The sequence below is a fragment of the Physella acuta genome, unplaced genomic scaffold (assembly GCF_028476545.2).
Source record: "Physella acuta isolate Inbredline_101_S28 unplaced genomic scaffold, ASM2847654v3 ptg000257l, whole genome shotgun sequence".
NCBI classification, from domain to species: domain Eukaryota; kingdom Metazoa; phylum Mollusca; class Gastropoda; family Physidae; genus Physella; species Physella acuta.
Window position 1 is genome coordinate 54,220 of NW_026731776.1, and position 12,156 is coordinate 66,375.

Genomic DNA, 12,156 nt, shown 5'->3' on the forward strand with positions numbered 1-12,156 from the left:
TCAAATAAGGGTGCTCATAAGCTCCTTTTAATAGGTTTGCACTAAACAAATTAAAAAGTAATTACTTCTCTTAACTGTTTTTTTTTATAAAGTACTTACTAAAGAATGCCATTGAATAAAAAGGAAATATATTTAAAATTAATAATATAAATACAAAAAAACATGAAAATAAACATAACACGAGACACCATTACTTATACAAAGCTTTCATAAAATAATACTGATTTTCTCAAAACAGACTAAATGCACTCGCACACAAGACATAATGTTGTAATTTTTTTAATGAAAAAAAAAAGAAACATTATATATATATATATATATATATATATATCTATATATATATATAGGGAGGGGCCTAAAAACAATTTTTGCGGGGTGGCCCTTTTTTCTAGTTCCGCCACTGCTTCGCCGACAGATTTCTTTCACACTTTACACGTCGATATTTCTTACAACATAAGAACAAGATTTTCAGGGCCACGAACAACAGACTTAGAGATGTAAACATTTTATTTCGTTTGCCTGAGTGTGCATTTGTCCGAAAAAAAAAATTGAACAATATTTTGATTTTTGCGTTTCAGTAAATTTGGGGGGAAAAATACAACACAAAATAGTTTTTTTCTCCAATCGATTATATATAGATCTATATTTTTTTAAACCTCACTTATAATGCTCATATTCTACATAAATTTCAATTACTTTACTACGTGATCGCTTAAGTTAAACACATTGTTTAAACAAAGTGCGATGAACCACAACGAAAAAAACAAACACAAAGGCTCAGATGGACCACGAAGAACGAATAGAAACAAATGTAAATGACGGCAAAAATCTATCTAAACTGGACAACCTTCATTGATTTTATTAGAAATCTGAGATAAAGTAATGCATGTGTTAAAAAAATTAAATTAAAGAATAAATAAATTGTGGACAACAATTTCTCAAAATTAAAGATGAATTTTAAAATCTTAACAAATTTCTGTTTTTTGTATTAGTATGCTTAGAATTGTGTTGATGTCAAATATAAGTCTATTGATTAAAACTTCTGCTTGATAACATAATATTGAGATTCTTTCGGTTAAACAGACTAAGGTCATATGGGTTCCGGACATTGTCCCATCGGGCAAACGTCCATTCGGGCAACTGTTGCATTAAAGTAACAGTCCATTTGGATTAGTTACTGCTAATTTCCAGGCAATAGCCTTATTTAATTGGCACACCAGTAATGGTACAATTATTACAAGACTGCGTCACGCCACACACATTTAATCAAAGACAAAATCAGATTCTATGACTGATCATATTTTAATGCGCCATATTTTGAACATGTTATGGAATGCCGAAAACATGATATTGTTCAGAGGTGGACTGGCTGCGTCCAAGCGGGAAACAAGGAAGCGACCAGCCCGATTTTAATATGTATTTTGACTTGAATATGTGCATGTCCGGTGTCACACTGTGGTTTGTTCCCGTTCTCCCAGCGTCCTTGGCACATCCCAAGTTTGGTACAAAACAATACAAAATACTAGTAACGATGGCCCGTTTCTTCGGTGGTAATTGGCCTAAAAAACAACACCTGGTGATAATTTGGACGAACAAGATAAATCGACCCGGATGTCGATAAGCAAACTATCATTGCAGGACTTTTAAAAAATGGGTCTCGTGGCGCTATTAGGCCTGTTGAGCTACGCCATTGAGTTTCTTTCAGGCATCTCTTCGGGGCCCCCTCCCCCGAAAAAAGTCTACCAAGTCATCCAACAATCGAATTCACTAGAAACAGACTCCCAAAAAAATGCGACGACACGAAAAATTAAGCAATGGAGTTAAAAACACTTTGAACGTTTTAAATAAATTAGTTGACATAGACTAAAAATTGAACTAACATTGCGTTGTACATCTTAGTGCATAAACAAAAAATAAAACTAATTTTACATTTTAAATTCAACGAACAATTAAAATTAACGAACAGTTAGGATACAATAAAACATCAAAATAGAGCCTCAAATGTGTAGAGGATTTATGTTCCTTGCGGTAATTTGCTACAATTTTAATACGTAGATGTACTAAAGTTTGAGTATAATTCAACAAGTAAAACAGTACGAACAGACTTACATTATTGAAAGTAAATATTAAGAAAAATTTAGCGAAAACAAATCATTTCATAAAACAATGTAACGATTCTTTTGTAATTGTTAATGACACGGGGTTGTGGGCCGTCCCCGGTTACCGGCCAGTGAAGAGGATGTTTAGCACTCGCTGCACGCACTGGAGCTCCGGTCGGGTAAATAGACCGTTCTTGTCGCTGTCACAGATCCGATACACTTGCATCATGGCCAGGTCCATCGCTGATCGTTTGCTAGAGCTTGGAACCCTGACAAATTGAAAAAAAAAAGATGGCGTAGAGTAATCGAAAAAAACAACTGTCGATTAGTATGGCCTACTTGCTAGCATAATATACAAAATAATAATAACATGTTTGTTTTAGCAGTGGTAAATAGTATAATCGTAGCCATTATTTTGTTATGGAGGATATTTTGATTTATCTCAAATTCGATGTTATTGCTGATCTTTGTAGATAAAGTTGGATCAATATAGTCAAAAGTATATATGTATATATATATATATATATATATATATATATATATATATATATATATATATATATATATATATATATATATATATGAAACCATATATGCATACGCTACTGTATGCGTGTTGTCAACTGGTGTTGTCTCCCATGTTAATATTAAGTATGCTGTAAAAGTAAAGTATAAGCGTGAATAAACTTTCACTGTTCGGAATGTACTGAGTAAACAGCTTCTTCGTGATCGTCAATGTAATGGTATTTGTCGGCCAGCTATACACACAATCGTAAAACTGAATATAGGCTACACTAACGTCCATTAAAAAGTGAAACGCTTGTCTATTTGTAGCATCTGTATGTATAGCAATCCGCCAAACAACAATAAAACAGCATTAGTAACGAACAGAAACCCGACTGATTGAGGAATTAGCACGTGTCGTCTGATAAGACTTGTGGCATTAGCAGTCAAACGAGCTGGCCGCCTCCGTTTGATAGGATCAAAGTGGTTTCCTTTCTCAAAGAGTTCTTAAGCCGCTCATCAGAACTTTTGTTACGGAAGCTCCAGATCCTGGAATAAATTATGTCTGCGGTACGGGCTGGGATATCCAGCTCAATCAGTGGCAGAAGAAATTGGTGGAGACTTCCAGATAGAACAAATATATTGACCAGCGGGGAAACAACGGAAAAATCCGACGTTTTTTTTTCGGTCAGTTAAAAAAAAACTAAAACGTAAAGATTGTGTATGCTTTGTAAAACTGTAAAGATAAAAGGTATATTTAAAAAAAAAATAAGCATACTTTTGAGTTTGTACATAACGTCAAAACAGTGCTCAGACATTGGTGGAGCAATAAGCGTGTATTACCATGGGCGTACCACCATGGGTATATCACCATGGGTCTGTCACAATTGGTCTATCACCATGGGTCTATCACCATGCATGTGTTACCATGGGTGTATCATCATGGGCGAACCAGCATGGACGTTCCAAAAGGTCAAAGGAATAAATAAATTGAATTAAAAAGCTGTATATTTATAACATGTCGATCTCCATGGTTGCTTATATCCTCTACAAGTTATGGCTACTTCGGTCGGAGTCGGGTGTCAGCCCGTGCGGCACTCCGTGGTGTCACTCCCCTCCCTACCCCCCTTTCCAAGAAACAAAGTATATATATATATATATATATATATATATATATATATATATATATATATATATATATATATATATATATATATATACATTTGTACAAGCTTTAATCACTGCAGACACTGTAACAATGTTAATCTATAGTCTGTTAATAATACAGTTGGATGTAGCATTGTTTTCTATATAGTTTGCACGTTTACGTCATGGTGTCACACACACCCTCTTGTAATAATTGTCGATATGTACTAAAAAGACTTATTTAACTTCAATTAATCATTAACTGGCAAAAAGCATTTTTCCTCTGTACATTTTGCAATTTTTTTGCCATGGTGTCACAGGCGTAGCGACCCTTCCCGGGGACAAACTTTTCGATTTGCACCCCCCCCCCCTCAAGATTTCGATTTGCACCCCCCCCCCCCCCGCCTCAAACTTTCGATTTGCACCCCCCTCATCCTTTCAATTTATTTTTTCAAACCATTTTGGCGCCCCCTAAGGTCGGCGCCCGGGGACATATGTCCCCCTCGCCCCCCCCCCCCCCCCTCGCTACGCTACTGCATGGTGTCACCCCTCTAAATGGTGTCACCCGGTGCGGTCCGCACCCCCCCCCCCCCCCCCCCCCCCCCCGCCATGTTTCCAATTTATATTTGGCTTGTTAAACTTACTTTTTAAAAATATTCATTTAGGGTTGTTTTTTTTTAAAACGACAACTGCGTTCCCACAAGTTACAGACGCAGTGGTATTTAAATGTTCCCATTGCACAACCAATTTAACGATTTAAAGCTTTATAGCAATCGGATTAATGTTAAGTACCGTTTTAGGCATGGCGGTCCATAGGGCTCATGGAGTCAGAAAGACTGCATGTGCCTTACGATGGGTTAGTGTGTTAGTACTGTGGCTTTACTTTCCTAGACTCAACTTAGATCGGCTACATGTTAGTTTACAACTCGCCACAAGAGAGGCTACCTGTCAGATCTTGTCACAAGATAGGCTACCTGTCAGATGTCATAAGATAGGCTATCTGTCAGATCTCGTCACAAGAGAGGCTACCTGTCAGATGTCACAAGTTAGGCTACTTGTCAGATCTTGTCACAAGATAGGCTACCTGTCAGATGTCACAAGTAAGGCTACCTATCAGTTGTCACAAGTAAGGCTACCTATCAGTTGTCACAAGATAGGCTACCTGTCAGATCTTGTCACAAGATAGGCTACCTGCCAGATCTTGTCACAAGATAGGCTACCTGTCAGATGTCACTAGATAGGCTACCTGTCAGATCTTGTCACAAGATAGGCTACCTGTCAGTTGTCACAAGATAGGCTACCTGTCAGATCTTGTCACAAGATAGGCTACCTGTCAGATCTTGTCACATGATAGGCTACCTGTCAGATGTCAGATAGGCTACCTGTCAGATGTCAGATAGGCTACCTGTCAGATGTCACAAGATAGGCTACCTGTCAGATCTCGTCACACGATAGGCTACCTGTCAGATGTCACATGATAGGCTACCTGTCAGATCTCGCCACAAGATAGGCTACCTGTCAGATCTTGTCACAAGATAGGCTACCTATCAGATGTCAGATAGGCTACCTGTCAGATGTCACATGATAGGCTACCTGTCAGATCTTGTCACAAGATAGGCTACCTGTCAGTTGTCACAAGATAGGCTACCTGTCAGATTTAGTCACAAGATAGGCTACCTGTCAGTTGTCACTAGATAGGCTACCTGTCAGATCTTGTCACAAGATAGGCTACCTGTCAGATCTTGTCACAAGATAGGCTACCTGTCAGATCTTGTCACAAGATAGGCTACCTGTCAGTTGTCACAAGATAGGCTACCTGTCAGATGTCACAAGATAGGCTACCTGTCAGATGTCACAAGATAGGCTACCTGTCAGATCTTGTCACAAGATAGGCTACCTGCCAGATCTTGTCACAAGATAGGCTACCTGTCAGATCTCGACACACGATAGGCTACCTGTCCGAGTTGTACGACTAAAAACTATTGCGCATCTAATGAACATGATAACGGGCGTATATGCAATTTTCGTAGATTGAGTAATACTTTATTTTATGATTGACAGCGTATTTCTAATCGTCGCTGCTTGTTGGTGTTATTAGCAGTTGTAAGCAGTAAGTTAGACAGCTCCGTTGTGGTCAAACCACCCATGGTCAATGCGCTTCTGTGGTCAAAGCTCCTATGGATAAATCCCTTGTGGCTAAAGCCCCTATGGTTAAAGCACCTGTGGTCAAAGCACCTAAAGCCGAGCTGAGGCACCCAGGCAATAGGTACTCATCTTACACTAAAGTGCTGCGACGACTCACCCTGCAGGTTCGGAGACAAAGATGGCCGTGGCGCAGGTCAAGATGAGGGCCAGCAGAAGGACGAGCATGCTGGACAGAAGCATCAGACAAGTTCTGACCAATAATCCTGAGGCTTTGTGTCTTGGGATACCGACTCAGTGTCTTTCAACTGCTGACTTGAAAATGTCCAAATTGCGGACAGCTATATAAAAAAAAAAGAAAAAAAAATATCTTCATATATCTAGCAGCAGTGTAAGGAGAGGCAAAAAAAAATATTTTGAAAAAAGGTTGGAAAAACCCCAGATAATTAGTAAACTAATTAAATTTTGAAGTGGTTTTATATTTCATCGGAGCTAGATCAACTAATTATGAAGTTTATTTTTAGTTGTGTTGGTTTAGTGTTTTAGCAGTTTAGTAATTCAGGATATCTGGCCTTTCTTCGGAAATTTGATCTGGCGTTCTCCCTTTCTTTTACCACCAACAGACATTAAAAGTCAGAGATATCTTTCTATTTCTAGCAGAAAAAATTTAATACAAACACGTTTGGCTTTTAGCTATAAAAATAATATTACCTAGTGCGGCTGATTCCTTTTAAGTTGTCTCCTAACTCCACACCACAATCATCACTCAAGTCTGGCTCACGTCTGCCAGTGAATTTTTATAACTTGTTTTGAACTGAGCAGTGCCAGGCTACATATAATAAATGTTATCAGTTAAAACCAGAGAAAAGTCGTCCCTTAGGAAAGCAGAAGCATTAAATAACTATCAGGTCTATTTATAGGCTCACTTGGTCAGCTCCTACACCTGGGTGTTAGCTCAAACATGTGACCAAGTCTCCAAGACCACATGTTTATACCCCCGTACCGCCCCCACATCTGACTGCTGAATAAAAGCACTCAACAACAGCCGCACAAAACAAGCGCGAGACTTGGGAAGCGTTTTTCTTCTTTTGGTGAGGGCTGGCAACTAGCGGCACTGGAGCTGTTGACTACAGCGTTTGGACAGTGATGGGGGGGGGGGGGGGGGGGAATAACGGCAGGGTACCGCGCAGTATTTAGCTGCTCAAGTGTTTTTTTTTTATTTTAAAAGTTAACATTATATTTAAATGTAATTAGACAGAAAGGTTTTTATAATAATGAGAGATATGACGAATAATTAGAAAGGCAATATTCAGCTGTTCTAATGTTTTTTATTGTAAAAGTTAACACATCATTTAAATGCAATTAGACAGATAGGCAGAATTCAGCTGTTCTAATGTTTTTGTTTTTAAAAGTTAACATATAATTTAAATGTAATTAGACAGAAAGGTTTTTATAATAATGAGACATATGACAGAGATGGCCACCACCACCCCCCAACTTCCCAGAGGCGTAGCGACCCTTCCCGGCGCCCGGGGACATACTTTCGATTTGGCGCCCCCCTCGGGAGCAAATTTTCGATTTGCGCCCCCCCCCCCTCAAACTTTCGTTTTGCACCCCCCTCGAACTTTTGATTTGCACCCCCCTCACACTTTCAATTTGGCGCCCCCCTAAGGTCGGCGCCCGGGTACATATGTCCCCCCGTCCCCCCCCCTCGCTACGCCTCTGCAACTTCCACATACACACATACACACATAAATCATATAATATAATACTTGTAATAGGTTTAACAATGTCTGGTAGAATATGGTTTAAATTGCTAACAACGGATGGCGAGTTTAGAGAAGAGATGGAAACATCAAATGTCCCCGTCATTTGATTTGTTTTCAAACATGCAAGCTGATTTTATCAGGCTTGCAAGCATGTCTTCATAAGATGGCTTTAAGTTGATTGGTTTATGTGTAGGCCGTTCATCTAAAGACCCGCCAATGTGTAGATTCTGCGTGTTTTCTATAAGATCCGTGTTGTGTTCTGGAACGTAATTGTTCACCAAACAGTAAAGTTCCAGCTCCAGGAAGTTTACTTGCCCGGGTCATTGAACGACGCAATACGTCACTGTCTTTTTACACCTACGACAAAATGGCGCTTGTCACGGCATCTCCGAATAGGGATATTTTTATTTGAAGAAAGTTTCAGTTCAAGGACTGATCAACAAGCTGATTAAAATTTGTCATTCAGCACAATCAAATTATTCAGTGTAAAAAATTGTGTAATTTGGGATATTTATAATGTTATCTAACACGGGAGTGGGGTGGGGGTAGGTAGGCCTATACGTTACAACCTATAATTTAATACCGACTTTGATCTTTGAAAGGGTGGGTGGTGGTCTATGGGAATGTGATAGACCTACAACATGGCCTATATGCAGGGGTGGATGGATGTTCTATGTATTGGCTGGGCTGCTATAGCTAACATAGAATTATGTATGTGCACGATGTCTTAAAATATGTAAACATTAAATGCCTTATTTTATATAACAAACCCTATATCTGCTATCTGAATAATTCTTTGAAAATGTAAGCTCTTTGTTCTACTGAGGCTAAAGCATACCTGGTCTTTTCAGTAATGAGTTATACAAAACTCAGATAGTTTTTAACAAATATAGTTTTAATATATGTCATTGTGGAATCGATATTCCATAACGCAGTAAATAGACTAAACTTAATCTTAAAAACTGTTATACAGCTTTTTGTGGGGACATCATTCTCTTTTGCAGCGCACATCAGTTGGTGATTTCAAAAGACTCAAGTTAGAGCAAAGTACACAACTGGTCTCATTTGTTGGCTCCCTCGTCCTCTAGACGGGAGCGTCACAATACGGACATGAACAATGGTCATTAGAGCCCATCGGGCCGCGCGCGTTATGTAGTGGATCTCAAGCTGTCATGTCCTGCCTCGATCTGGATCGTGGCCAGACTCCGCCATATTGTGGGCTGCGGAGTTTTACACTTCGATATACGTTTTGGCACACGAAGCGAATTCCACAAAAACTATAAATTTTAACAAACATCGGGGAGGCTAATTTTGCTTATAAAAGCTTTTATTTAATTCGCAACGTCTGTTTGTGGGTTTGCGGCAAATCTTGTAACTAAATTTTGACCCACTTATAATGCAGCGATTTCTTTCACATCTTCTAGGTACGTTCCATTTCGATGATAATACAAGTCTATCTATTCTTTAATTTAATTAGATGTTAATTCTTCATTAAAAATCAATGAATCTGTTTCGAAAGTAAGGGGAGATAACAAAATAAAATCACTGGATAGATTACTATATTCAATAATAGAAGGGGAGATAACTAGCTAGACGCGATCACCCTAACAGTCTGGTGAGCTGTAGTTCACGAGAATGTTTATAATAGAAGAGACGGTCGATCTAGTGAAGGATGTTAGGGGCAGATAGTTAAGTTTTAAAATGAAATGAAACTAAGGCGAGGTAGCAAGATGAAGAGCTATCCTTAGCTCTATCAATTGCTGTTGTCTGAAAATTGTGGTCACGGACGGCTGCTTTTCACGGGGCAGATAATCGTCTTTTTAGAAATCGCGAGCTGGTATTTTAAAGCAAATATTTTTAGTGAATCACCAAAAAGTAGAGAATAAAACAAATTAAAAAAAAAACCCTTACAGCAACAAGCTTTTAAATGCACTGAAAATAAGAAAATAAAACTAAAAGCTTTAGTCGGTAAAATATGTAAAACATCTCACGAGAGGCTAAAGCTTATATTAAAGAAAGCAAAGAAGTTATATTTTCTTATTTTCAGTGCATTTAGAAGCTTGTTGCTATAAAGTTGTTTGTTTTTTAATACTTGTTTTAAAAATATGAATATTTTAAAAAAGCAACAACACATTTTTCATTGATTCCCACATTCAAATAGAAAATGAAACGTATACTTTGTCGAGTTTATAATAAAACTAGATTTAATTTAGGAATGTGTACAATCTTTCATGTGTTTCAGATCTCTAAAACACATTGGGGATAGCTCAAAACAGTCTGGGAACCATCGGTTGCATGATAACAATAACTTCCCGAAATCCTGCTTTCTTTGGTTCACATTTCCTTTCCTGGTTATTTAGAAGCAGGAACTGCTCGGCCGCGGCAAAAGTTCAAGCAATCAGCAGACGCAGACCTGCGTGGGAGTGACTCGTTCGACACGGGAAAAAAGCTTCCGCATTTTTAAAAAACTCAGACAATTTTTTTTCCCCCCATATCCCAAGGCATTAAAGAACTTTTTTTTTTTTTACTTTTGTTTGTACACATTAGGTAATGACCATGTTTTCCCCCTTAAAAAATGACAAACAAACAAATAAACAAAAAATAAGGTGTCCAAACGTGATGTGAACAAACTGTTTTCGACAAACATTTTGATACAAGTTGAAAAATAAACCCCAAAAAGTGAACGTGGTTATACATAAAGCATTTTGTGTTGAGATGGTGATCAGTGTTTCTTCCAGACTTTTTTCTCCGGGGGGGGGGGGGGGGGGGAGGGGCACTTGAAATTTTCGGGGGGGGGGGGGCGGTAGACTTTCTTCGGGGGGGGGGGGGGAGGCGGTAGAATTTTTTCGGGGGGGGGGGCTTTGGAGATGCCTGGAAGAAACTCTGATGGTGATGCTTAAAGTGCTGGCAGGACATTTGGTAGTGGGACGTGATATGTTGGTGGTGAGACATTTAATGGTGAGACGTTTGGTGGTGAGACAGTGGCGTAGCTAGGATTTTCGGGCCCCTATGCAAAAATTATCAGTGGGCCCCTTCGTCAGCCGTCAGGCTACAATGGAGTTAAACGAAGAAATCAACTGCTGCTTAAGGGCATGGGCGGGTGATGAGTACCAACTTTCTTATTTCCGAGTCTAAAGATGTAATACTTGGCTAATAGTTATAACTCAAAGAGTTAAGCATAAAAATATTTTTTTTAATTTTTTAAATCTTGCGTTGCCATGGTGACGGCGGCCATATTGGATTTTATTGACGATTTTTAAATGGAAATAACTCAAAAATGGTTTGTACAAATTTCATGAAAACTTAATATAGTCTGCAGACACATGTGTTTAAGACTTCTGATAGATTACATTTTCAAAAAAGAAAATAGTTATTTTTTTACTTTTTTTTTTCAAACATCACTGTAAAAATTTCATTATTTCGTCCAATTTTTTCACTATTTCAACAACAAAAAATTTTTTTTTACAAAAATTCCAAAAGTGTTCTATCAGTTTTATTTGAACATATATAAAGAGTAACTGGAGCAAATTTAGTTCAGTTCTGATAATTATTAACAAAGTTATTTCAACAATTGTACAAAAAAACATCAAACTGAGAAAAACGCAAAAAACTAACAAAAAGTTGCAAAAAATGAAAATTTATCGCTGTATGTCACTAAAATCGACCACATTTATAGCCTGAAGTTTGGTGCTGCTGAATATATTCCTTCTGAGCTTGTTCGGCTGTTAGTTTTATTTTTTTCTGGCGCTCTTTGTTTTACCTAGAGTTGTAGTAAAGCTGTTGTCATGGCGTCTTTTTTCGCGTCCTTCACTGAGTCTTCGACTATGGTTTCCTTCTTTTGACAGCAATGCCATAGCATGCCTGGGCCCAAAATTGAATTATGCTATCGCAGAAACAGAAGTATATTTTGCATGGTCTCATGTCTAAAGCCAATTATGATAAGACGATGTCTTTGTTTATTGTGAAAGGCCTTGTTCTGGATTCTTTTGCAGTTGTATACTTACGGTTTACAACATTTTTATTACTGCCACACCATGCTTGAAGCAAACCCTTTACACTTTTTTCATCAATAGTAGCCACTACATCACATGTATTGATAACATCAAGAAGCAAATCACAGTCGACAATAATTCTGCATGGCTGTGGTTTACAATTAGTACTACCAGTACGAGATGTAACAGTGCTTTCTTCTGTCTGTAAAAACTGTGTCTTACATTGCCGCAGTTTCTTAGTAAATGTGCATATTACATCTGCACCAGTGCTTGTCTGAATAGTGCTAGATTGAGTGGAGGTAGCTGCAATCAGTTGCATTCGGACGTGCCCTAGCTTTAGTAAATTAGTTAGATGTGTGTAGTGTATCTATTTTTAGCGAGTGTTTTGTTCTACGCATTATCGAAAGAGAAACAAATTAAATCGCCTCACTGCTTATGATAATTCACACAAACTAATCTAAACTGTTAATAGTATATTTAATTGAAATAATTATATGTTAAAAT

At 38.1% G+C, this 12,156-nt stretch overlaps 1 long non-coding RNA gene across 1 annotated transcript; it reads right to left on the reverse strand.

Moving 5' to 3' along the window:
- Positions 1-2,001: 2,001 nt before the first annotated feature.
- Positions 2,002-6,901, reverse strand: LOC131938828 (uncharacterized). The gene is made up of 3 exons (XR_009386363.1): positions 6,603-6,901; positions 6,052-6,232; positions 2,002-2,368 (listed from the first exon to the last, which is right to left on the reverse strand). It is a non-coding gene; the product is annotated as an uncharacterized LOC131938828 (long non-coding RNA).
- Positions 6,902-12,156: the final 5,255 nt, after the last annotated feature.